The sequence below is a fragment of the Octodon degus genome, unplaced genomic scaffold (genome assembly GCF_000260255.1).
Source record: "Octodon degus isolate 3935 unplaced genomic scaffold, OctDeg1.0 scaffold00245, whole genome shotgun sequence".
Taxonomy (NCBI): Eukaryota; Metazoa; Chordata; class Mammalia; order Rodentia; family Octodontidae; genus Octodon; species Octodon degus.
Window position 1 is genome coordinate 1,526,313 of NW_004524821.1, and position 23,843 is coordinate 1,550,155.

The window sequence follows — 23,843 nt, forward strand, 5'->3', positions numbered from 1 at the left end:
CGAGCGGAGCCGAGCGCGCGGGCGCTGCCGAGCTGCCAGGAGGCCGGGCGCGCAGCCCAGCGCAGCCCAGCCCGGAGCCGCGAGCGTCGCAGTCGCAGGTAAGCAAGGAGCACCCTGAGCCGCGCGCCTGCCGCGGCCTGGCTGCCCTGGACAGCGCCGTGTCGGAGGCGAGTGGCCAAGGGACTGGCGGAGGGCAGGCTGGTGGGAAAGGGAAGGCACTTCGGGTCCAACTCCCCAGACCCTTGGTGAGGACGGTTGAGACTGCTCGTCAGCTTGGGATTGCCCGGTGCACAGACGCTAAGCTAGCGTTTCACGGACACTACTTCTGTCACCATCCTAGGGTGACACAAGCGTTCCCGCGTTCACACACTTCTCGCATGCACACTCGCCTTGGGCACAGACAGCCCTTATCACCGCTGACATACACAGCCTTGGTGTCCTGCGAAGACCCTGGCCCCTGGAGCGTGCTCATCCCCGGGGAAGGCGGCACACCCACCCCCGCTGGAAACTGCTGAATGGGTTGGCAGCCCTGGCCGCCTTCCCTCAGGAGGCCTTGTCAGTTTCAGACTGTCAGCGCCAACATCCTTGGGCACCACTCACTGGGAGTGAGTTAAACTAGCAGGGCTCTGGCTTTCCCCTCCCCCTTGCCGAATGGGGATGGGGCGGTGAGGTGTGCAGCCTCTGGCTGGGCCTGACATGATCAAGCCTTTGGCCACTGGCAGGCATCTGCTACTGGCCTCACAGCCTGGGTGTTTCCAGAGAGCTCCCGCTCTGAATTTCTGGGTGCATCCTCCCTGCCCCTTGTCCAGCACAGGGCACTTGGGCTGGGGCCAGACTTGTGATGGCTGCAAAATAGGTGCAGGTGCTGTCAGCCTTGACCTCTTGCCCAGTGCACATGTGTGCATAGAATGTAATGCATGTGCACAGAATGTAATGCACGTGCATAAAATGTAATGTGTATGTACAGAATGTAATGTATTTGTGGACAGTTTGATCAAGAACCTAGGAGAAAGCTGAAGAGCCAAGTTCTGAATCCATTGCTTAATGGCTCTGTGCAAGTCTAAGTGATCATCTCATTTTGGTTGTGTTTTGTCATCTGAAAAAGAGGGGCTGAATGTCCTTCGAGGTGTGTTGCCAAGGAGAGCTGAGATCCTGTAAGTAAAAATGGTCTGTAAATGTCAAGCCCCAAGCACGTGCCAGTTACTGTGGTTTGGATGATTTCTGGGCTAGTGTTTGTCATGGCTCTGCTTTGCGACTTAGAACATCCTTTCTGTTCCATCTTCTAGGAGAGGGATATAAGTGTTCTTTTGTGCCTGCTACCAAATTTCCCAAAGTGAGTTCCATGGCACATTGTGAAGGCTATTCCACAAGTAAAGATTTCCTTGCTGAGTGGGTTTGGAAGTTTCTTCAATTGCTTTTTCACTTATCTGGCCAATCACAATCTACATTAGAAAATTAGACTCTCTGAGAAGTCCTGCAGCAAAAGAACTTGTTTGATTTTGAAACCCAACATTTCTCTCTGACTTGAGCCCCTTTTCAAGTTCCACAGAGAAATAGTGCCTCAGGAGCTGTCTGGAGAAATGGTGTGTCGTGTACTTACAACCAAATTTGAATAGCTGAAGTCTAATTGCCCTCTTCTAATGGAAAAGCAGCTCATATGAGATTACACAGCTCAACTGTGGCCTGAGATCAGCCCATACTTAGTGGTAAAAGAGGGACCAGAACCAGACTCCCCGTTCTGGACTCTCACCTCACTGAATTACATCCAGAAGCTGAAAATATTCTACCCCAGGACCCATCTTGCTGCTTTATGGAAATACTCTGTAGAGTATTTGGGAAATATAAAGATTTAAAAGACTTTGTATTGAATGAACTAAAGAAGATCAGGTACCTACTGTGTGCCATTCATCTCCAGGACTTTAGTGTATGATGTTCAAGCAGATGTGGAACCTGTGGTATAGAGATCAGTGATGTACCACCCATTCTTCACACACACACACACACACACACACACACACACACACACACTGCTACACATTGGAGCACCCACTCCTGCACACATACTGCTCCTATGCATGCACGCACAAGCTTGCACAGGTACCTGCACACTCGATCCTGCACATTCATGTACACATACCTCTGCTCGCGTACACACTCGTACCCCTCCACGCATGCATGTGCACTTCTGCACACAGTCCCATTTCAAATTTGGTTGTAACTACATAACACACCATCTCTTCCTATGCCCCATTTGCACACATGTCTGCTCCTACATCCACTCTATCACACATACACGCATACACACACGCGCGCGCACACACACACACACATGCACATATATATCCATATTGTTGTGTTCCAGACTGTGGCCAAGACCCACTCAGCAGACAACCCATTTGTCTTTGTGTCCCCAGCGTTGGCAGGAAGCCTGTACTAGCTCCCCAAGAGTAACAAATACGTGGGAAGCTCTTGTGGGACAGTCTAACACTGCATTTCCTTGGTGTCTCCAAGTTCTTCCCATTTTTTCTGCCATATTTGCCTGTATTGGTCAACTGTTATTTGGTTGCATATGAAGGGACAAACAGAGCTCTGAGTCTACTATCCTGTTTGTTTCAACTGTCAAAGTGCTATGAGGACCCAGACACCAGTGGCCAGTAGAATGCCCTGTACAGAAGAGACCATTAGCACCTAGAGGAGAGAGACAGAGACAGAGACAGTGGCCCTGACCCAGAACAGCATCCCAGGGGGGCACTGAACATGTTTGCTGAGTGCCTGCTGGGCCCTAGGCAGCCTTCTAGGAATATCAGCAGTGAAAATTATCTAGTCCCTTTGTTCAAAGAAGCTGATTCTAGTGGAAAGAGAAAGAGTGAAAAGTAAGGGCCCAGCGGAAGCTATGTAGTGATGGGACTGTGGGGAAACCCGGCAGCAGCTAGAGGGATGAAGGCTGTCAGTGGCGCTGTCAGGAGAAACGCGGGAAGCAGACCTGGGCACTCTATGCATTCTTGTCATGGAGCAACTAACATTTGTCCTGACCTGAATGACGGAAAAGTGGCAGTCCTGCAAAGCTTTGGGTAAAGCATATTCCAGGCCAAGGAGCAGCAGGTACAAAGGCCCTACAGCAGGAAGGGGCCAGGCTCGAGGACCACACTGAGGCTGCCCTGGCAGCAGGTCCCTTGCTGGCTCCCCTGCTAACACCTTTAGAGGGGGAACTGTAGGTGCTGATCTGGGCCATAATTATCTTTCAGGCTTAGTCACTGAGGCCAAACTCGGAGCGTCCTGAGCTGAGTGGCCTGACTGCCTCTGCTTCGCAGAGGGCTGCTAGCTTCACTGGGTCCACTGCACACATCCAAAAGAGAGGGCTGAGTTCCCAGGGCTGCACCCTGCAGTGCTGTTGCAGAATTCCATGCTGTTGGTGGGAGGTTCGAGACAATTCAGGTGGTCCATCTGGACAGTTTATGAATTGGTTGGCTGCTTCCATTATGAATAACCATGATGTCATGCATCTGTGCAGTTCGTGATCCACTGCAGAGCACTCTCTCCTATTGTCCCCTGTACTCTGCTGTGTGCTGATCTGCAGGGGGTGGCTGTGTGGCCAGCTCACAGACTGCCATGCACAGCTGTAGGCCCAAAGAGGCCACCTCACCATCCGGTGTCTACTTTCCCTACTGCGAGGTGGGGTTGCAGGGCACATGACTTCTTGAGGGTCTTGGGGGTGAAGCCAAGTGAGAAGCCAAGTGTCAAGGTTTGGCCTGGAGTAGGTACTTAGTAATTGTTGGTCCTCATCTTAAAGGCAAGGAACTCAGGGCTAAGAGAGATGGTGACTTTCTTATCTATTTCTGTGTCCCTAGACTTCCCAGCCCAGGACTCGAGGTATAGAGCAGGCTTTTAATAGCTGCTGCATTCAGTTAACTTGCCTGAGGTTGTATAGGACAGAGTGAAATACAAAGGCAAAGCTTTGAGTGTGATCAGAAGTATTGTTGTTATGTTGAGGATTCTAGAAGCATGAGGACTCTGGGTGCCTTAGTCTTTACAAATTAATAAATACATTTTATCAGACATTTTGGAATCTTCTAGAAGAGGGTGTTGAGATGAGAAAATGACCTCCTGCTCATTGGGAACAGTGGCTCTTCACCCAAGTGTCTAGCACTGCCATTTGAGGTCTTTGAACAACAGTGTCCTGAGTTCTACCCCCCTTGTCTAATCCAGAGTTTCTGGAAGTGGCATCAGGGCACATGCAGAGTAGGTGCCCTGGTGGCAGGAAGGCTTCTTCTGCTTCCTCTTTCCACCTGCCTTTCACTGTGGCTCAGCCCCCTTGTCCCATCCCCACAACAACAAGATGGCTCATGCATGAGCTATAGAGTCCCTCAGACCTGCATTTGCATCTTCTCGCTCCCATCCAGGGACCTTGACCAACAGATTTTTCCCTGTCCTGAGCCTCAGCTTCCCCATCTATAAGATGGGAACGGTCACCTCGACCAGCAAGGTGGCATGTGGACTACAAGAACCCACTACTGTCAGATATCTCATGAGCTATTCATGCTGGGCATGGAGTAGGTAAATAATAACCAGATAGTTTCAGCTGTTTTTATGAAAAAATATTAGTAATAATAACAACTATAATATTTATCATTAGCTGCTATCAGCAGAGTCAATAAAATGTATTCATTTGTCCTAAGTGCCAGCCTTTCAGGAGAAGGGTCCGTTTCATGTCCTGACTACCAGGCCTGGGACCAGAGCTTTCCCAGTGCTGCCATTCTCCTCAGCCTCTGCTTTGCAAAGCTCCAGTTCTGGTGGAGAGCTGAGGGCTGAAGGGAGCAGGGCCCAGCCCCACTTGCCACATCTTTGCTCGCTAACTGTCTGAGAGGGTCTATGAGGCTCGGAGGTCAGTGCCGAGTTCAGGCTCATGCTCACCTCCCTTGGCCTCTGCCCTGGTCCTGAGGCCAGCGGGGGCCAGTAGGGCTAAAAACCTGGATGCAGGCGTCTCAGGGGTGGCGTTGCTCCCCTCCTCTCATTCATTAATTGATTCCACAGTGGGTTGAATCCTTCCATGGGCTCAGCCCTGGGCTAAGTGCTAGGAGAGGGCCTAGTGCTTCAAGAAGCTCCGGGTCCAGCATATTCATCTGCCCGGGAGCCTCTGGGCCGTGGGCAAGTTGTATTACATCTCCGGTCTCAGTTTGCTCATCTCTACAGTGAGATCTTTCAGGTTGCTTTGCCAGAAATAGATTTTGTTGTTCTAAGCACCCCACCACGTCTGGAGGGTTTTCTAGGCTTCAGGCATTCTGATAGAGTAGCTTGCAGAGAACAAGGACTTTGTTACTGAGAGGAACTCCACCCTGGGCTGGCTCTGCCACTTATTTGCTGTGTTTTGCTGCATTTCTAGACTGTTTCCTTTTCCTTACTTAGAGTGTGGTCCCATTGCCCCTGGGCATGTTAGGAGGGGTGCTGGGGAAATGCTGGCTCCCCAACAACCCTCCCCCCATTTTCCTTCTTTCTGGCCCTTCATTCGGATCCCTTGCATGGTACTGTTTGAGGAAATCACTTTGACCCATCAGTGTCCAAGTTCAAGAGACCCAGCGGTGGTCAGGTTCAGGCAGATAGAGTGGAGCACAGGCTGGCAAGCATTGCCCTTGGTGAGAGATTGGCCTGAGAGACAGTGGGTCTGGTCACGAAGGCATCAGAGTCAGGGTGCAGGGTCCAGGATTCTCTGTGGACCTGCCATGACGTTGCTGCGTGTCCTTTGCCTGCCCGCTCCCGTCTCAGGACCTCGTCTTCATCTGCAGGCTGGCTCGTGAGAGTCCCAGGCCTCTGTCTGCTGTGCGAAGTTGCTGGGCCCTCTGTGTGCACAGGCTGAGTGGGCGCAGTGGTGGAGTGGGCTGGCAGGGTGTAGGGAGCTTGCCGGCCTTTCCCGGCCTGGACTCTCCTGAAATTGATCTTGTGGAGAGGCCAGCAGACAGGATGTGCACGGGCAGAGACTGTGGTTTCTAACTGGGAGACCCAGTCATGGAGGGGAGGCAGGAAGAGATGTGAAGGGCATCAAATTAAATTAAAGGAAAAACATTACCTTTTCTTTTGTTCTTTTTTTCCTTAAAGAAAACACGAAAGGCTCTGGGCCACCTGCTTCCCTAGGCGGGCATCTCTCACTTGAAGTCAGCAGTGTGCCTGGGGAAAGGGGAGGGTGCAGGATGGAGGCTGCCGAGGAAAACTAAGCTGCTGGTCGCTTGGTCACTAAACATCCACTGAGCACTCATAAAGTACCAGGTGCTGCCCTAGGCCCTGGGTGCAGTGGCGTCCCAAACAGGTGACACAAAGTTTTCTCTTGGGGTTTCTAAAGCAGCAGAGGGAGGGAGGTAGCCATGGAGCAAGGAACAGGGGAAGGAGTGACCTGTCAGAATAAACACCATGAAGAAAAATAAAGCAGTGTGGAGAAGCTGTGGCAGAGTGGCCTCTTCTGTGTCTGATGGTCAGAGAAGGCAGCACTGCTGAGGTGGCCCATGAAGATGGTGCGGAGGAATGTGGAACCCCCCAGACCAACTCAAGGAGGATGTCCTCTCTTTGTGGGGTCCATGGAAGTCTATGGCAGTGTCTCATTCTGAGCTGCATTGTCAGCTCAGCCAGACTGCTCAGACTCTGGGCTGCCCTGCCCCACTTTGGGACACAGGGTCTACTTAATGGTGCTTGTTATAGTAACATTGCTAAGAACACCAGCAGTGAGCAGCAGCTGGGTAGAACTTCAAGTCTGCAAAGGCATGTCCACATCAACGCCTTACTCAGCTCCTTGCTGAGGCAGGGGGCATCACTGCCACATCACGCAGGGGGAATCCAAGAACTCGAATTTGAAGTCCCACGCCAATGACTGTCCCATGAGGGAGGGCAGAGTGGGCCCCGCAGCTTAGACTCGCAGCCTGTTGGATGCAGTTTGCCCCTGCAGGGAAGCTGGGACCTTCTGTGGTCCCCTGCCCCCACCCTGCAAGCAGCAGAGAAAGGTGCCTGCTTCTTGAAAACAACAGTGGACTCAGAGATGCAGCAGACGCCATGACTGAACACTGCGTGACTCCTGAATCTGACCCTCGGACAGAAAGTCGTGAAACACGTGACCAAAAGATAGTGAATGTTTAAGCTTCAGAGATATTTATTATAGTAAAAGGCACATTGCTATTCATCCCCCTCAAAATATGCTGCTCCCTTCGAGCACACTTGCCCATCATTCTTGCCGCTTTCTGAAGTAGCTCTGCAAATCTGCTGAGGGCCGAGAGCTGGGTTTTCACAGCGGCCTCGGTGTTCTGAATTATTCCAAATGTTTACTTCCCATGGTCATTTTGACTTTGGGAACTAGAAGCCACACAGTGCCAGAGCCAGTGAAGGAGGTGGGCACTCCATCATGCTTTTAGGAGCCTGGCTTTCCATCAGATGCCACAGCATTCGTTACATTTTTTATCACATCTTGTAAAGACACTCATAAAAGAGGACATCCAGAACTGCTTCAGAAAGTGACAAGAAAAAAGGAAAAAGAAAGTGTCAAGAACAATAGGATAAGTATTTTGAAGGCATTAATGGCAATATACCTTTTACTCTAATAATTTTTATTTAAACGTTCATCATATATTTTGACTATGCCCCATATAAATAATCTGCAGTTCAATCACTGGTCATGCACCAGTGTGAATTTCCTTGTTTTGACAAATATACATCATTATGTAAGGTGTTAAGTTAAGGAAACTAGGTGGATGTTATATGAAGCCCCTGTTTTGCCTCTAACTCTTCTGCCTGTCTAAAATTATTCTGAAATAACAATATTTAAAAATGAATGGACAAAGCTGTGTGGAATTGCACTATCTGGCCTCCTCAGGTTGACTTACTTAGGAAAGCTGTACTGCTCACTCTGTGAGCGAGTCTCTGCTCCCGCTGGTCCTCTGAGGCATGCCACCTGGAGGAGCCTGAGTGAGAAAGAGCAAGATTGTAAACCAGGGCCAGAAGCGCAGTGTGGAGGGAGGCTGGCACCTCCCCCCAGAGCTTCCTGCAGTGGCTATCAAGTGTACCATGTAACATACCTCGGGCCATCCTAACTCCGCCCTGTACTTAGAGTGATCTGATTTTCCTTGACAGGAGAGCATGTTTGCATGCAGGGAGGGTGTCTCAGGGAGTGAAGGAAGGAGACCAGGAGCCAGGGCATTCTGAAGATTGGGGCCTAATTCTCCATTCACAGAACAACTCGGTGTTGGAGGGTCTCTGGAGACCCACCTGATGAAACCCAGTGACCCCAGAGCAAGGGGTTGGTTCAGGCTTTCCCTGTGAGCACAGAGCTACTGCACTTAGCCTGCCTCTGGAGACAGCTTTTTCAACAGTTTCTAGAGGACTTGTGGCCACTCCACACTCCCTTGCCTAGCATGTAGGCAGTTGGCAGCTGGCCTAACTACAGTGGAGGTAAAAGATGCTCAGGCACTCAGGGAATCCTTTGCAAGGCCTATTAGAACACAGTTGGAGTTCCACGGTTAGGAGGTCCATTCCCCAAAAGACTCCTATTAGTAAGACCTTTTATTTTAAGCAAGCTTTGATCTTGTGAAATATAGAAGTCCAGTATTTCTTATGGCATATTTATAGAACATAAATGACACCAGATATGAAGATGTGTTATAGGAAGAAAATAGAATCCTGTAGTCAAGTGCCTTTGGGAAAACTTGGAGGCCCTTATACTACAGGATTTCTCATGGCCTTTAATATGCAAAAGTGCATTGGAAATCCACAAAAAATGAGTGTGTGAATGCTTTGAATGTGAATGTATATGAAGGTATCATGTGCAGCTTTTCAAGATTGGTTAGATATACACACATATATGCACATGTAAATAAACATGAGTGGCTGGACTACAGTTTTTAAGAGAAGCATTCTGGAACTCGTTAAAGTTATCTGAGGTCAAAGCTTTAAAAAAGGAAAGTGAATACACAGTAGCTCTAAAACTTGTCTGTGCCTGTTACTTTCAGCTTGTCAGTTTATCACATTTTTCCTGTTTTGTTAGCTTAATTTCTTTTTTCTCAGAAGGAAAGTGGCAACGGCATGCAAATGACACTTCCCCCTTCCCTGTGTGCCGTGCTCCTGGGAGGTAAAGCACCATCCTGCATGTTTTTGTTGCAGCAAAGGTCACCAGGCCCATGAAACCCATCTGTGGTATTGGTGTCTTAGAAGCTCCAAAAGAACCACATTAAAAAAAATGCCACTAAGGGCCAGTGAGATAGCTCAGCAGACACAGCACCTGCTTAGGCAAATGCAGGGACCAAGGTTCGATCCCCGGCACCACATGCCATGTTGGCTCTTCCCCTGGGTAGGCTGAGTGGGGCCACTGAGACCGGGTGTGGTGATGCACACCTGTAATCTTAGTGCTGGAGAGGCTGAAAATAGGAGGATCATTAGGAATCCCAGCTGCATAGTGAGACCTTGTACCAAATACATTTAAAAAAAAAAGCCACTAAAATCTCCTTTGTGGAGTGTGGTACTACACACAGTCCTCCGTGCCCTGCCACGTGCTGCTCCTCAGAGCCCTCATAGCCCCGCCTCCCTCAGCCTTTCTTTCCCCACCTCTGAGCCATGTGTGAATTTTGTCCCCTCCAAAGCCTGCTTCTTATTTGACAGGGTCAACTGAGTCTTGGCCCCCAGCATGAGGGTGTCCACTCCATGTCACACTTGCTTCTTGTCAGAAACTGGACTGTGCTCCCTCGCCTGGTGACTAAGGACTGTGCAAATGAAAGAAATGATGGATGATACAAAGAGGAAGGCAGAGGGGGAATTCCCCTTCCCTGCAGGTTAGAGTGGGGCAGGAGAGGAAGGCTTCAGAAACAGCTCATTTGAGGATAGACTAGCCTGCTCAGCCTGCCCCTGCCTGCCCTACCTCCAACCAGGTGTGACTTCACACAGGTCACCCACAGTCTCAGCCTCTAGTTTTGCCTACAACAGGGCTGCTGCTCAGCACCTCTCAGTGCTTTGGTTCAGTGCTGTGTGTGATGTTTGTCGGGGCCTAGAAGACATCCAAACCAAACAAGAAAACAGCCACATTTTTAAATATGAAAAAATATAAGCAGGTAGTAGACAAGATAAAAATGACTCATCAATATATAACAAATGCTTAATCTACCAAAACACAAAGGGTTATAATTTAAATGAGGTGATTTTGACTCTAGGTGGGAAATTTTTTTAAATAGAGATGATCTATTGCTAGTACGGGCCAAGCAGAGTAGAGACTAAATTGGTATCAATGAAAATTAAAACTTCACATATCTACTTTGATCTGGCAATGCCCAGCTATAGAAAAAAGTATGGACACAGGATATGAAAGTACAGGGACATTACTTTGCAGCATTGCTGAGAGTAAGGAAAACCTGGAAACATCCTCCATGTCCATCAGTGGCAAAGCTTACACAATTTACAGAGCATGGATAGCGTGGGATACTTAGTGACTAATCACAAAGGAAGAAATGAGTCGGCAGGGCCTAGCAGGGAAGGGGACTCCCAGCATAGTCTTAGCTGGGAGACAGTTTCTATGTGAAATGTTTAGTACAATACTGTCTTCACACAGACAGTTAAACATGTGTGCATCTGTAGACATGAGATATGATTGAAATATACATGAATGTTTGCATAAAAATCCATTATAATAAAAGGCACATTGCTATTAACATGCGCCAGTACTCCCTCTTGCTTCAGACATAGCTATCCCATTGTTCTTTCCACTTTCCGAAGCAGTTTTGGAAGTCCACTTTCGTGAGTGTCTTTAGAAGGTGTGATCAAAAATACAGTGAATGCTGCTGCCGATTGCCATTCAGTGGAAAGGCAGGCTTCTAAAAATATGGCCTGTCATCATTCACTTGATTCACTGAGGATGACGCTGCATGATTTTCTCTCACAGTGAGCAAAGTGACCATGAAAGGGAACATTTTGGATCAATTTAGGACATCAAGACAGCCACAACAGCCCAAACACAGACACTCAGAAAGAGGATTTCCAGAATTGTTTCAGAATTGGCAACAGCAGTGGGTAATGGTATTTGAAGAAGGGAGTATTTAGAAGGGGATGACAGTATGCCTTTTACTTTAATAAATATTTCAAAAATGTAAACATTTAATCACACTTCCTATGTTTTCTTGCTCATGGAAACATCCTTAGAGTAAAACATGAACAGAAATAGAATTTTGGAGGCTGAAGGTGCGCTTGTCCACTTTTTTACATTAAATACTTCTGTATTTAAAAAAAATCTATTTTTAAAGGAAGAAAACAGAAAAGAAAGCTTAAGAAAATGAACAGAGAACAAAGAAAATTCTCTCTATAGTATAAAAATATTGTGACAATTAAATGAGATAATACTTGACAAATATCTAGTGCAGTCAGGGCAGTTAGTAAGCACCCAGAGAGCTCTTCTTGCCTCTTCCTTGCTTGCTAGGTCTGTGGCGCTCCTACTGCTGCCAGGTCTGTCTCCATGCTGTGGGCCACGTGGTGGGGATGCGGTGGCAATCACAGCCGTGTTAAGCACGCTGATGCGTGCTCACCAGCCAAGGCCACCAGCACTGTGTAGAGCCCGCCGGGTCTCGTTCCCAGGCAGAGACCTGGCTTCTTCCTTCTTGGCACTCTCATAAATAAAGGCCTGACAGCCTTCGCCAGGTGTTGCCCAGCAACTTGAAGCCTGCAAGAGAACTGAGGTTCTCTGGGTCCCTGTCGCCTCCCTAAGGGGAATCTTACCCAGGCAGGTCCTCCTGTCTCATTCCCCATCTGTTTCTGATCTCAGCGTGGCTTTTCCACCCTGGGAATGGGGGCTTTCCTGATTCCCCGCCCCCACCAGCTTCCACCTGGCTCCTATGAATTCCATCAGGCCTGCTTACAATCATTTTACTTCCAATTTGCTAATTTAATTCTAGTCTTACAGAATTTTGGCAACCCAGCCAAATCGGGTGCCAGATGCAGATTTAATGAGCATATTTTCAGTTTTTTCTTTCCTGTCTTCATGAAGATGCTGAAGAGAACAGGGCCTGGAACCCATTCCCAGGGGACTTACTCCCAGGTGCATCCTGGCAGCTGGGTGCAGCCCTCCAGCCAGGTCTCTCCTTGTCTAGGGGAAGAGCTCCTTGGAGAGAAGAACTGTCACTGCATCCTTTTCCCGCCTGTCCTAGAAGCTCCAGACCCGTTCCCATCATCGGACTTCACAGGAAATGTGTTTGGAGAAAATTACTTATTTCCTCTGGCCTGTGTCTTCCCACAGTCCTCTGCAGCTCAGCAGATGTTTGTGGATTCATCAGTTTAACAAATACATGCCAAGCACTTTCTAGAGTCATTTCTAGTGGAATTATGTGAGGGAAGTGAGAGATACAAATCTTTGCGCCCTGGTTCATAAGCTATAGGGTCAGATAGTGAAAAGAGGCAGAGCCCAGGATGTTGCAACCTAGAGGATTCCTTTGCTTCCCAAATTTCCACATTTGTTATCTCATTTCAACTTAAACTAGCTCCTCATGGGAGACATTTTCATCCCCTGGAGTAAGATTCAAGGAGAACAAGTGGGTGGCTCCAGGCTAGAGAGTGAGCATCAGAAGAGGGACTCTGCCTGAGGCTTTTGATTCTAAATATAGATAAGGCTCTTTCCACCTTTCTGGGGCAGTGGCTCAGGGGCCAGCGCTGTGACCCACGGTCTCAGTGTCACTGTGCATGACTACAATCAGATCAGGTCTGCGTCTTCTCCAGCTCATCCACACAGATGTGCCTGCTACCTCTCAGAGTCCTTACTGTGTGGAAAAGGACATGAGACTGAGAGGTCAAGCTGCCCACTACCAAGTTTGCAGAACTGCAGGAGCAGCAAAGAGCACTCACCCTGCACTGGACTCTGAATTCTGTGCCAAGTGGCGCACAGGGCTCAGTGGAGCCTGCGTGGATGTTCCCTTAGGAGAAGCAAGGAGGCACAGGGGGAACTCTCTGGTTCCAGCAGGGGAGGACAAGTTGGCCTTTGAACAGATCTACTCTCTTCCTGAGCCCTGGGTCTTATCATTGGTACAAGGCTGGGGTGGTCACCAGTCATGGATTTCCAAACATTTTAAGTAGTGGAACCTACTCCTACTAGTCTCCCAACCCTTTTTTAACCCACATAAAATCTTGCATTGAATTCCAGATAAATGACAAAGATACATAAACAGACACCTTGAGTGGCTCAGGGGTTTTAGAAGGCAAACTAGAAAACTTTTATTGAGCATTTAGCACTGATGTCTATTGACCTCCTTCCCTAGCCCCTGGGCTTCAGAGCCTGGCACACTGGGGACCAGCGTTGGCCCTGCTGTGCTTGGGCTGTGTGGCCCTGAACAAATTGTTTACCTTGTCTGACTCTCAGCCTTTTCTCTGCACATGGGGATGCCAGCAGCTAAGTCAAGTGAGACTTTGGAGGAGCCAGAGTATAAAGGGTAGTAGTGCCCAGGAAGGAGGTCTGTTTCTTGCTTTCCTCTAGTGAAACAGGAAATAAGGTTTGAGAAAATATGCAGTCACTGAGGAGATGCTCTGGGCCAAGGAAACACAGTGGCCTGTAAGCGAACGATGTGGTTGGTGAGGCTTCAAAGTGGAAAAGAGCTTGCTCTCTGAGGGGCTCTCGAAGAGGAGTTTCAGAGGACAAAGAACAGAGTATCCAACAGATCCCAGGGTCTGGTGGTGATAGGTTAGAAAAGGCATAGTTGAGACCCGGTAGGGAAGTGTGACTCAGGACTCCCAAGCTCTCCATGGTGGTAGAGATGAGGGTTAGTGCCCGCTCCAGAGCAGGCTGCAAGAGGACTACTCCCCAAGCACTCCCCAAGTCCCTGGAAGTGCCTCCAGCTTAGGCCCACACGAACCTTCCCCATGTGGTGGTGGGGGTACAGTGAGAAGGGTGGTGCCCGGGCAGGGGATATTTTCCATTTCAGTGGCGCCATTCCTGGCTCTGCTGCAGTGGGCACTGTGGAAGCCGCCTGTGCCTGCTCCATGTGGAAGTGCAGTAGCTTCTAAGCATGATGTGTGCCAAGCAGGTGACCAGAGAGTCACTGTTGCTGCTGCCGCACACATGCATGAGTGTGCCTGCTGCTGCCCTCTCCCCACCCAGCTGCCCACCGTCTCCCGCCGGTGCCTCATCTTCCGGGCTGCCTGATGGCGCCACTCCACACAGAGGAGAGCAGCAAATGCCACCTGTCCGCATACCCCACTGCACAGGTGTCCACATCCAAGTTCCCAGAACCTGTGATCATGTTAGCTTGTGTGGGGACAAAGGGGAATTAAAGTATCCATGAATTAAGTTACATGTCAGCTGATCTTCGCATGGTGAGTTCCTGGATTATCTGTGTAAACTAAAGAAATCATAATGATCTGTAAAAAATAATACCTGTATATTATTTTAATTGTACAAAATTATGGAGTTTCATGATAATTCGAATGTGGTGGATGGAGGCAGAAGAAAGCATTGGGGTGCTACAAGGTAAGACAGGATGAGGCATTGGTAGCTTTGGGCAGACTCAGAGCCAAGGCACAGGGCAGCTTCTGAAGGCTGGAAAAGGTGAGAGATTTTCTCCTGTGAGCCCTGCCGACACCTTGATTTTAGTCCAGTGAGATCCATTTTGGACTCCCTGCTTCCAGAGCCTTCCAGGAACAAATGTGTGTAGTCTTAGTGCATTGGGTTTGTGGTGACTCCTTACAGCAGCCTCACAGAACCCACCAGGTGGTGTTACAGGGAAGCTGGGGCTGTTGTGGCGAGAGGGCCTCCGGGCATAGGCTGCCTGGCTCTGGGAGACAGGTGCTATCACCCAGCCCTATGCGCAGGAAAATGACTGCCCTCTTGAGCATGGGGCCCTGAGGTCTTGAGCAGGTGCGCCACTGTGCAGGGGCTGCGCCCTCCCTCAGGAGCCCCCCCCCCAAGCTCCTGTCCATGCTGAGTCAGTGCTCTTTCTTCTGACTCTTGGTGTGTCCCTGCCAGTCCACAGCAGCTGTGCCCACGTGCACAGTAGCTACACTCTACAGTGTGAGCTGAAGAGACCCAGACATGCACGCAGGATTCCTGGGTTGTCTTGGGTCTGAGACCTTCTGCTTCTGATCTTGGCAGGTCCCTCGAATCCACAGGAATGCAAGGCTGCCCTACAAGCCCACTGAAGATGCTGTTTCCCAAAGAAGCGCCAGGATCACTTCTCTGTCCCAGAGACAGTCCAGGAGCAATAGCTCCTCTACCAATGGTACTCTGTGTCTCCAGGGCTTCAGGAATGCCCTTCTCTGCTGGCTTTGTGGAGCACTTTTCCTGTAGCTCACTGCTGGCCCCAGGGGCAGGCCATGGAGGGTGGTGTGGAGGCAGGTAGGGACCTGAGTAGGGCCTGGAAACATGGAAACCAGCCTCTGGTGATAGGTGAGGCCCAGCACTGCATGAGGCATTCACCCTGGGGGCGTGCAGATTTGGCATGGAAGTCTCTGTTCTATAGATGAGGAGAGGGAGACCCAGAGAACAGAAAAGCCTTGCTTAAAGGTGAATCAAAACAATGGGGAAAGCTGCCCAGACCATAGGTGTCTTTCCATCCATTCCCACACTTCCTTGGTGTGAGTGAATGACCAAATGAGTATATTAATCCAATGCATGTTTTAAGTGTCTGTTTTCTGTTATATCATGCTACAGTCTGGACTACAATTTAGGAACATAGCAAACAGGCCCTGGTCTTCTCCTGGTAATTAGACAATTAGTTATCTGATTGCAGTGGGGAGAAACAGTATGCAAGGGATAGTCCAGAGCCTTAGTTTGTGAACAGCTGTGCAAGTTGCATACAACACAAGTGTGTGTGCCATGTAGTTAGGAGTCTACAGTGTGATATGAAGACAGGACCAGTATCCTGAAAACAACAATGCAAAACCACAGCAATGCTGGAAAAGGGTCAGAACTGCAGTCTCCCTTTCTGTCCTGGGGCTCTAGGCCTCCTCATCTGCTCTGTTTGATGTCACATGATGTGCAACCAGGCCTCTTGTGAAAGTCTCAGAATGGAACCTGCTGCCCATGGGGCCTGGGAGAGCAAAAGGAAGGAGGCATTGCCCTGTCCTACTGGGTGCAGCTTCTGTCGCCCTGGGCTGGGTCTAAAGGCTTGGAGGCCGATGATGGCAGAAGGGAATGGAGCCTTCCAAAATGCAGACTTTGCTGCTGGGGCACAGCCTTGTGGTTGGTATTACTTGTCCTCTGGAGTGCTGGGCCTGGAAGGAGCCTGGCTTCTAGGAATCAGGGTCCCACACTTGCCACAAGGGCTGTGCACTCACTCCTCAGGACAGGAGCTCATGGGACAAGTAGGAGGATGAGGCTGTGGTTTATTATTAAAGCATCCTACCTGGACACCTGTGGTGTGGCACCTGGGGTCCGGTCCATTTGGGCCGCTAGCTGAGGGCCTTTGAGTGAACCCTCACCTCCACAAGCCTCACCTTCAGTAACATAAGAGTGACCTGTACTTATCTCACTAATTGTCAAAGTCAAAAGACAGAACAGATGTGCAAATGGTCTATGGTGGGAACATTTCTTCAAGGACTCAAGGGAATGTAACTTATATTTCCAAGCTTTTCAGGGAAGGAGAGAAAGACACATGGTTCTTTCTATTTGTCTTTAATTGGGAAGAATTATTCTGGCCAGGAAAGAAAGAAGCCACTTGACAAGGAATTGGAACAGAAGTTGTTCTTAGAGATGGCCTTGTTCAGGCCTTTGGGTTGACAGGGAGAAGCTGAGGCTCCAGGTGGATGTGACTTGTTCGCGGCCACTTGGTCAGTTCATGGCCAAGTCCAGGTCCTGCCCTGCCCCAACCCACATGCTGCATCTTAGTTTTGCACATTCAGCTGTTTAGAGGTAGAAATGAAGAAAAAATGTCACAAGGTTATATAAATGTTCTTAAATCTTATTTGGGGTGATGATTTCACAGGAATATACACTTGTTAAAAGTCATCTGATTATACACTTAAAATTGGTATATTTTATTTTTATAAATTGTGTATTGATAAAATTAATTTTAAATTTAAAGGGAAAATGGCCCCTACCAAAACAAATAACCAAAATGAAACTCACTCTAATAGCCTGAATTAAGGTAAACCAATATTAGAAAAAAGTATTTAAGAGCAAAGAAAGAAAACTCACTCTTCGGTGATCCAGTTGTAAAATTGAAGCTTCAATTATTCATTAAGTATACCTCTGTGCACAAAAAGTGTTGGGTAATTTTGCAATAACAGTTGAACATAGATTTCTGACATATACACTTTACAAATTGGCAGGAACAGATATGATCATGCTGAATTTTTAAATGTGAGATAATCCCACCTTGTTCTCTTTAATAATTTAAAATATCTTACCCTCTCATTTGGAAACATCCCTAAATGGAAAATTTTTTAAAATGTAATGCCAATTTTACTTATGTTTTGAATAGTGTATTTGCCTCAAACTTTTTTTTGTTTATTTTATTCTAAAGAGAAAAAAACCAATAAAACAGAGCTTCAAAACAAACAAACAAACAAACAGCAACAACAACAAAAATAGAGGTAGAGATGGCTTGGGAGGGGACCAGGCAGGGGCGAACCCAGAGATGAGGAAGAAGACAGGAATGTGGCAGGTACAATCTGGGAGGGACATGCAGAAAGGGGCTCAGAAACAGGGAAGGCATTGTACAGAGTGGCCAGTGGAGAGCACCTTCCGGTTCCTCCCCTGCTTCTGGACCTGCCCCAGAGTCTCGGCCCATCTCCAGGTTCCCAGGCCTCTGGGCCAGCACAAAGGCATCACCTGTCCTGCGACTTCAGGCCATCCTGGGTCCTGGGAGCTGTAGCACAATGCGGTGGCAGGCACTCCAGGCACCTTTCGGTGTAAATGGATGGTACACCTGCCAGGTTGGCACGTTCCTCAACCCCTTGTTCATGGAAAGGGAGGTCCTGGGCGAGGTGACGCAGGGCCACAGGTCGGCAGGCTGGCGCTGTGGAGCGCACTCATTGTTCTTTAACCACTGGCTCATTCAGCCTTCACAGAGCCACCCACATGCCAAGCACTGTGCTCAGCATGGGAGGCGCAGGTGATACGCTGTGTTCTTGCCCTGAAGGGGCTCGGCGTCTGCAGAACAAGCGGGTCCATCCCGAGCGGGTGCTGGAGAAGGGAGGAGCTCCGCACCTCCCAGGGTGTTGTCCAGCCTCAGTGTAGCCAGAGCTGTGGCACAGGAGTCCCCTCTGGGAAGTGCAGAGGGGAGTTGTAGACAGAAGCTGGGCAACTCTAGAGGCTCCACAAGCCAGTTCCCCAGAGCCTGGGGCACACAGAGTGGGGCCGGCAAGGAACTGCAGGGAGCTAGCCGAGGCGCCTGGCCTGGAGCACGGCACAGAGTCACAGTCGGTCCCTGGACTGGCCGCCAGGCCCCGCCCCGACTGTGCTCCACGGTGGCTGAGTGGAGGTGTGCCTGAGGGGCCCCTCAACCCAGCCAGGAAGAGCACACAGCTGCCACTGAGCTGTTGATTCAGCCTCACCCGCAAACCCACAGATATTTTCTCTTGTCACCCAAGGGTAGTAAACTGAGAGAACTCAGTGTTTATTCACTCACTTATTGTCACCAGTTACGTTCAAGGCTCCTGAGTGATTATGGAAATGAATCACACATGTCCCCACCCCGTGCTCGAAGATCATGTGGTTTGTCTGGGATGCCAACAAGGGCTTGCATGGATGATCTTCCACACACAGGGAAGAGGAGGTAAACACTCTAGTGGAGAGCGCCAGTGAGACCCTGTAGCTCACTGCTGGCCAGAGAGGAAGGCCATGGAGGGCAGCGTGGAGGAGGCAGTGCGTGAGCATGGCTCCCTCAGGCCAGTGGGGGTTGCGCTTCCTCACAGTGAAATGGAGAAAAACATTCCACGGAGAGAACCATAGAAGCATGGAAATGATGAGCCTGGGAGTTTGGCAAGAGCTGGGATTTCCCAGGACAGTGCTGTAGCCAGGGGCAGCCTGGTGGGCCAGTAAAGGGGATCCTGAGTGGAGACTGTTCCTGCACGGGCCCTCTGGAGGACTGGACAGAGGGTCATGGTGCAAGATGGGTATACAGAGTATCTGCCTGGCTGTAGAGAGAGTGGACAGGCAGGAGTCCAGGGGAGCAGATGGGTGTGGAAGTCTGAGCCAGGCTGGTGGAGAAGCATCTGGCCACACTTCTTGGCATGTGCTTAGTGCTTGGGTCAGGTGCCACTCAGCACCTCCCTCCAAGCCAGCCTGATGACATTCCTGCTGCTTTATAGATTACTTCCCTGCTGAGATGTCAGCTAAATAACCTGCCTGTGGTAGCAAAGCTGAGAAGTGGAAGAGGTAGGATTTGAATTCAGTAGCCCACACACCTAATACTCTTAAAGGAAGGGTGGCTTAGCCAGGGTCAGAGCTGGCTCTGAGGGCTGCCCCAGGGCTGCAGGTCCCTTGGCAACAGTGACAGTCTCCCTTCTCTCCCTGTAAGTTATGGCTGGCCCCATGAGGCCTGCTCTGGTTCACTGATTTGAAACGACAGCCTACCTATATGTGGTGACAACATAAACAACTGATGCAATGGAAACTTCTATGGAAAAAGGTGCCCACACAACCCCAGCAAAGAAGAGCACCATAGCAGGCCAAGTGGGCCCTGTGACAGGCATCTTCCTTTGACACAGCTTTTCTGTTTGGGAAAACTCTAAGTGGTGGCAAGGTGGGAGCAGCAGAGGTGGAAGTGGGCAGGTTGGACCAGAACCTTGGCTGGGTCTCCGGAGGACCCTGGTTGCCAGGCTTCCTTTCTGAGCTGTGGAGGCAGCTGTGGGGCCAGAAAGTAAGTCTCCCTGCAGACACACAACTCGTTGTGCACCCCTCCCATTGGCCTTAGTCACCCTGCCTGCAGTGAGTGTGCTTCTGAGCCCTTGGGGTCCTCAGGGTCTCTCTTGACCTGCTTTTCTTTTGCTCTGTCCTGCCTAGGAATAGTTTGCAGTACTCTTGTTATGGAATTTAGAACAGTATCTTATTTTTGAAGACAAGGTCATTGTAGGTATGAGTAAATCTAAAAGATCAGAAATAACCAAAAGAGGAAGAGAGAGAAGGTCTCATGTTTTGGAAAGTCTACCCTGCATTATTCAGTTCTTACACTAGTGGGGAGAGTGTGCTATTGTTCCCATTTTAGAGGTGAGGAAATAAACTCTAAGGTGTTAAGTGACCCGCTGAAGGCTACACAGTGACAAGGACAGGAGACATCCAGATTTTTTAATGCCTCAGACTCTCCTTCTGTCCTGCAGGCCTTCCCGTCTCCCCAGGTGCTAAACCTGGGTTTCTCAGCTTTCAGAGAGCAATGATGGAGTCTGCCTTTAGCCTTAGTGTGACATGAGACAAGGCAGGTGATGGGTACTCAGCAAAGGCTGGATTCCTGCACTAGCCCTGGCTTTTAGCTCTAGAAACTGGGACAATGCTACGTTCCTTCTTTGGAGAAGCAGCCAATGCAGGAGGCTCCTGGTTTTCTTGTCCATCTTCACGTCTTCACCTTGCCATCAGTGACACCCTGAGGCAGAGGCCAGACCTGCTCTGCACCCTGGGGTCCAGCCCAGTGAAGGCAAGTGTCTGGTTGCAGTCAGATCAGTTGGACCTACAATGTGGGGCATCCGTGGGCTTACACTTGTACCTAGGAAGCGGGGAGGTGTGCTTCCTGCTCCCCTGGGATGAATGTCCTGTTCCGGGGGAACTTTCACTGAGAGGCCAGTCCTGATGGCAGAGTATGGCAGGAAACCACCCCCCTCAGCTCTTGTATGAGAACCTGCAGCTGCAGTCCCCAAACTCAGCTGCTCTTCCTGGCCCCACCCCTCCCTGGTCTCTGGGCTATGTCCTCCAGCACACTGGGCCCCTTCCCTGGGTCTGCAGTACCTGGAGACCATAAATCTGTCTTCTGCCTATCCCAGAGTGGAGGTAGGGGCACAGCACAGTCCTGCTGTGACTGAGCACAGCCCAGCTGCCTGGCCTTGTGGTTCCTCTTTACATTTTCAGTACATGGGAAATGTATCACTCTGTGAGAGGGGAGCCTTTCGCCTGGGGACACAGCAAGGGATAGGAAGGACCCTAGGCAGCAGCAGCATCCTCAAGCTGCAGTGCCGGTGTCTGTGCAGAGATGAGAGCCCAGGAAAGGGACAGCTTGATGCCTGCCTATGGGGAGGAAGGTGGGGACATTACAGAACTGGCCCTGACCCAAAACAGGAGCCAGAAGAGGGATGGGCACAGGCATTTGCTGAGAGCCTCTTGTAGGCTGGGTCCATGCTAACCTTGTGCATGCTTTGTTCCATGTGCTCCCCTCCCATCCTGGGAAGAGGTGAGGCTCTGCATTTCTGACTCATGAGGAAAGTAAAGTGCAGGTGCAGAGAGGCTCAGTAATTCACCTGAGGCCACACAGCAATTAGCAGATGGGCCAGAACCAGAGCCGCAGTCCAGATGATGCCAGGGCCGACTCCCCAGGCTGTCCTGCGCTATTCCCTTGACATTGGGTAGATGAGGTGTGCCACTAGTCCTCTGCTTCCCCTCTCAATTGTCAAGACCCTGGCATGATCCACCAGGATTATTCCTGTATCTCAGACTGTTGGATTTTCTTATTGATCCATAGACCACAACAGTAAAAATAAAAATGAAAACAAATTCACCCTACAATTCCTTGTCTCCAGCAGATCAAATTCAGCTTCCATGTTGGCTCCATCTGTGAATGTCAGAACTGGGTGGGAGGCTGAAGCACATGTCAGGAGGGTAGCTGGGGCCCAGAGCCAGCCTGCACCACCTTCTCTGCATGAGGGTCGGAAGCCCAGCGCTGGAGCCTGAGACTCTTGGAGGCCAGCTGTACTGTGAGCCACTGAGGCTGGCCCATGCAAGCGTCTGGGGTTTTCCTAACCCTCTACCAGCCACAGCGATGCTAACCCAGGGGCCAGTGGGTAGTGGGGCTCCCTCTGCCTGCCACAGAGGCCAGCTCTGATGCTCTGCTCTGTGGGAGAACAGGAAGCGAGCTCGTGGGCTGCTCCCTTGTGGCTTTAAGCAGGTCATTTCAAGGAGCTGGCCCTGGTACTTCTGTCCCTGGGTAGACGCCACCTTGCAGATAGGGCCCTCTGCCCTCAGTGGCCCTTCCCTGTTTGTCTGTCTGGAAAAGAAGATACCCCCTCGTTTCTCACTGTGGTATGATCTACATAACACTACCGCTCCCATCTTAATCATTTTTAAGTGCACAGCTTGGTGGTATTAAATACATCCATGCAAGTGTGCTTGCATCACCTTGTCTACTTCAGGGCCCTTTCATCTTGTACACTAAAGCTCTGTGCCCACAAACAGTAACTTCCTGTTCCCCATGTCCTGACAGCCTCCACTTTACTTTGTATCTATACTGTTCTATCAATTTTTAAATTGTTAAGGTGAAACATGCTTATTGTTGTGGGAGAAGAAACAAGTGCAATGCCGAAGAAGCTGCATGATCCGAAGCCCGCCACCTTGCAGTTGCACCGAGGAAAAGCCAGCAGTGCAGGCTGTGTTCTCTAGGACCTTTCTAGCATTCCACAGGCAGGGGTGTGTGTGTGTGTGTGTGTGTGTGTGTGTGTGTGTGTGTGTGTGTGTGTGTTGCTTTTTCCACCCCAAAGGAAACAACTATGAGCATTAGCTCATCATATAGGCATCAAGATCAAATCGAGGCTCGCCACACAGCCAGCACCTCTCCAAGTCTCAGGTAGCAAAGGAAGCCACCCTAGCACCTTCCACTCTGCAAGCTGGGAGAAGATCAGGGGCCACCTCCGAGGTGCACTCACGCTTGTACTTGATGTGTAGAAAAAGTCCAATGTGTCTCTTCTTGGCTAGAGTACATATTTATCTCTCAAGAGAAGCTATCCCGTGCCTGCTCTGCCGGGTAGGCTTGCTGCCACATACTCATTCACCTAAGCCCCTGCTGATGGATTTTAAGGCTGTTTCCATTTTGGCTGTTAAAAACAGTGCCGAAGCAGTCATCCACACTTGTGCCTTCACATGTTTGTGTATGTTGACACGCGTGTGCCTGCGAAGCTACGGGTCAAAAGACATTTTGGTAGATGTGTCCAAATAGTCTCCTAATGTGCGCCTGCTGGTAGCATTCGAGATGTGCTCTTCGGCTGTGCCTTTGTGACACGTGGTGGTGGCAGTCATTTTCCTCTTTGCTAACTGATGGGTGAAGAATAATACTGACTTTTAACAAATGCCTGTAGTAATTAATCAGGTCACCACATTTGCATACCTTTATTAGCCATTTTATTACTTAAATAATTATTTCTTCTCTCCACTTTATTAGTTATAGGTCTTTTCTTATTGTTTCCTAAGTACTTATTACATATTATAGATATTTGCTTTTTATGTGTTACATCTCCATACTTATTTTATTATTGAATATTCCACCACAAACATTTCTGACAAAATAATTACCTTGATAGAGTAAATAATAAAGATTTAAGTCCTCTTAGTTTTAAAATTCTAAGAGTTGAATCTACTCCTAAGAATTCCAAAATATCTGAATACTTTGACCCAGTCTGTCATTTGCTTTTGAATCACTGAAGGGGTCTTTTGTTACACGGAAGACTTAATACTGCTGCGTAGTGAAATGTGTTCATCTTTTCTTTCAAGAGCACTGAGGTCTGGTCCAGACTTCCAAAGGTATTTCCCAATGCTGTATTATACAAATATTCTCATAGGTACAGCAATTTGGGGATGGGTTTGCTTGTATACTATTCCCATCTTTAGTCTATGTAAGTGTGTGTGTGTGTGTGTGTGTGTGTATGTGTGTGTGTGTGTTACATAGACCCTATTTAAAATAGTATCCCCCTACCCCATTCTCCATTTTGCTGCTCAGTTTTTTCTG

The 23,843-nt window shown here is 49.3% G+C and overlaps 1 protein-coding gene across 2 annotated transcripts in view; it reads left to right on the top strand.

Annotated features, from left to right (window-relative positions):
- Hivep3 (human immunodeficiency virus type I enhancer binding protein 3) overlaps positions 1-23,843 on the top strand; it is a 464,424-nt gene that overhangs the window by 357,807 nt on the left and 82,774 nt on the right. Inside the window, exon 1 of one of the 2 annotated variants that reach the window (XM_004645974.2) lies at positions 20-98. The exons of the other annotated variant lie outside the window; for it this stretch is intronic. The gene's annotated coding sequence lies outside the window, so the exon portion shown is untranslated. Of the gene's footprint in view, positions 1-19; positions 99-23,843 lie in introns of those variants that run through there. 2 annotated transcript variants of the gene reach the window in all.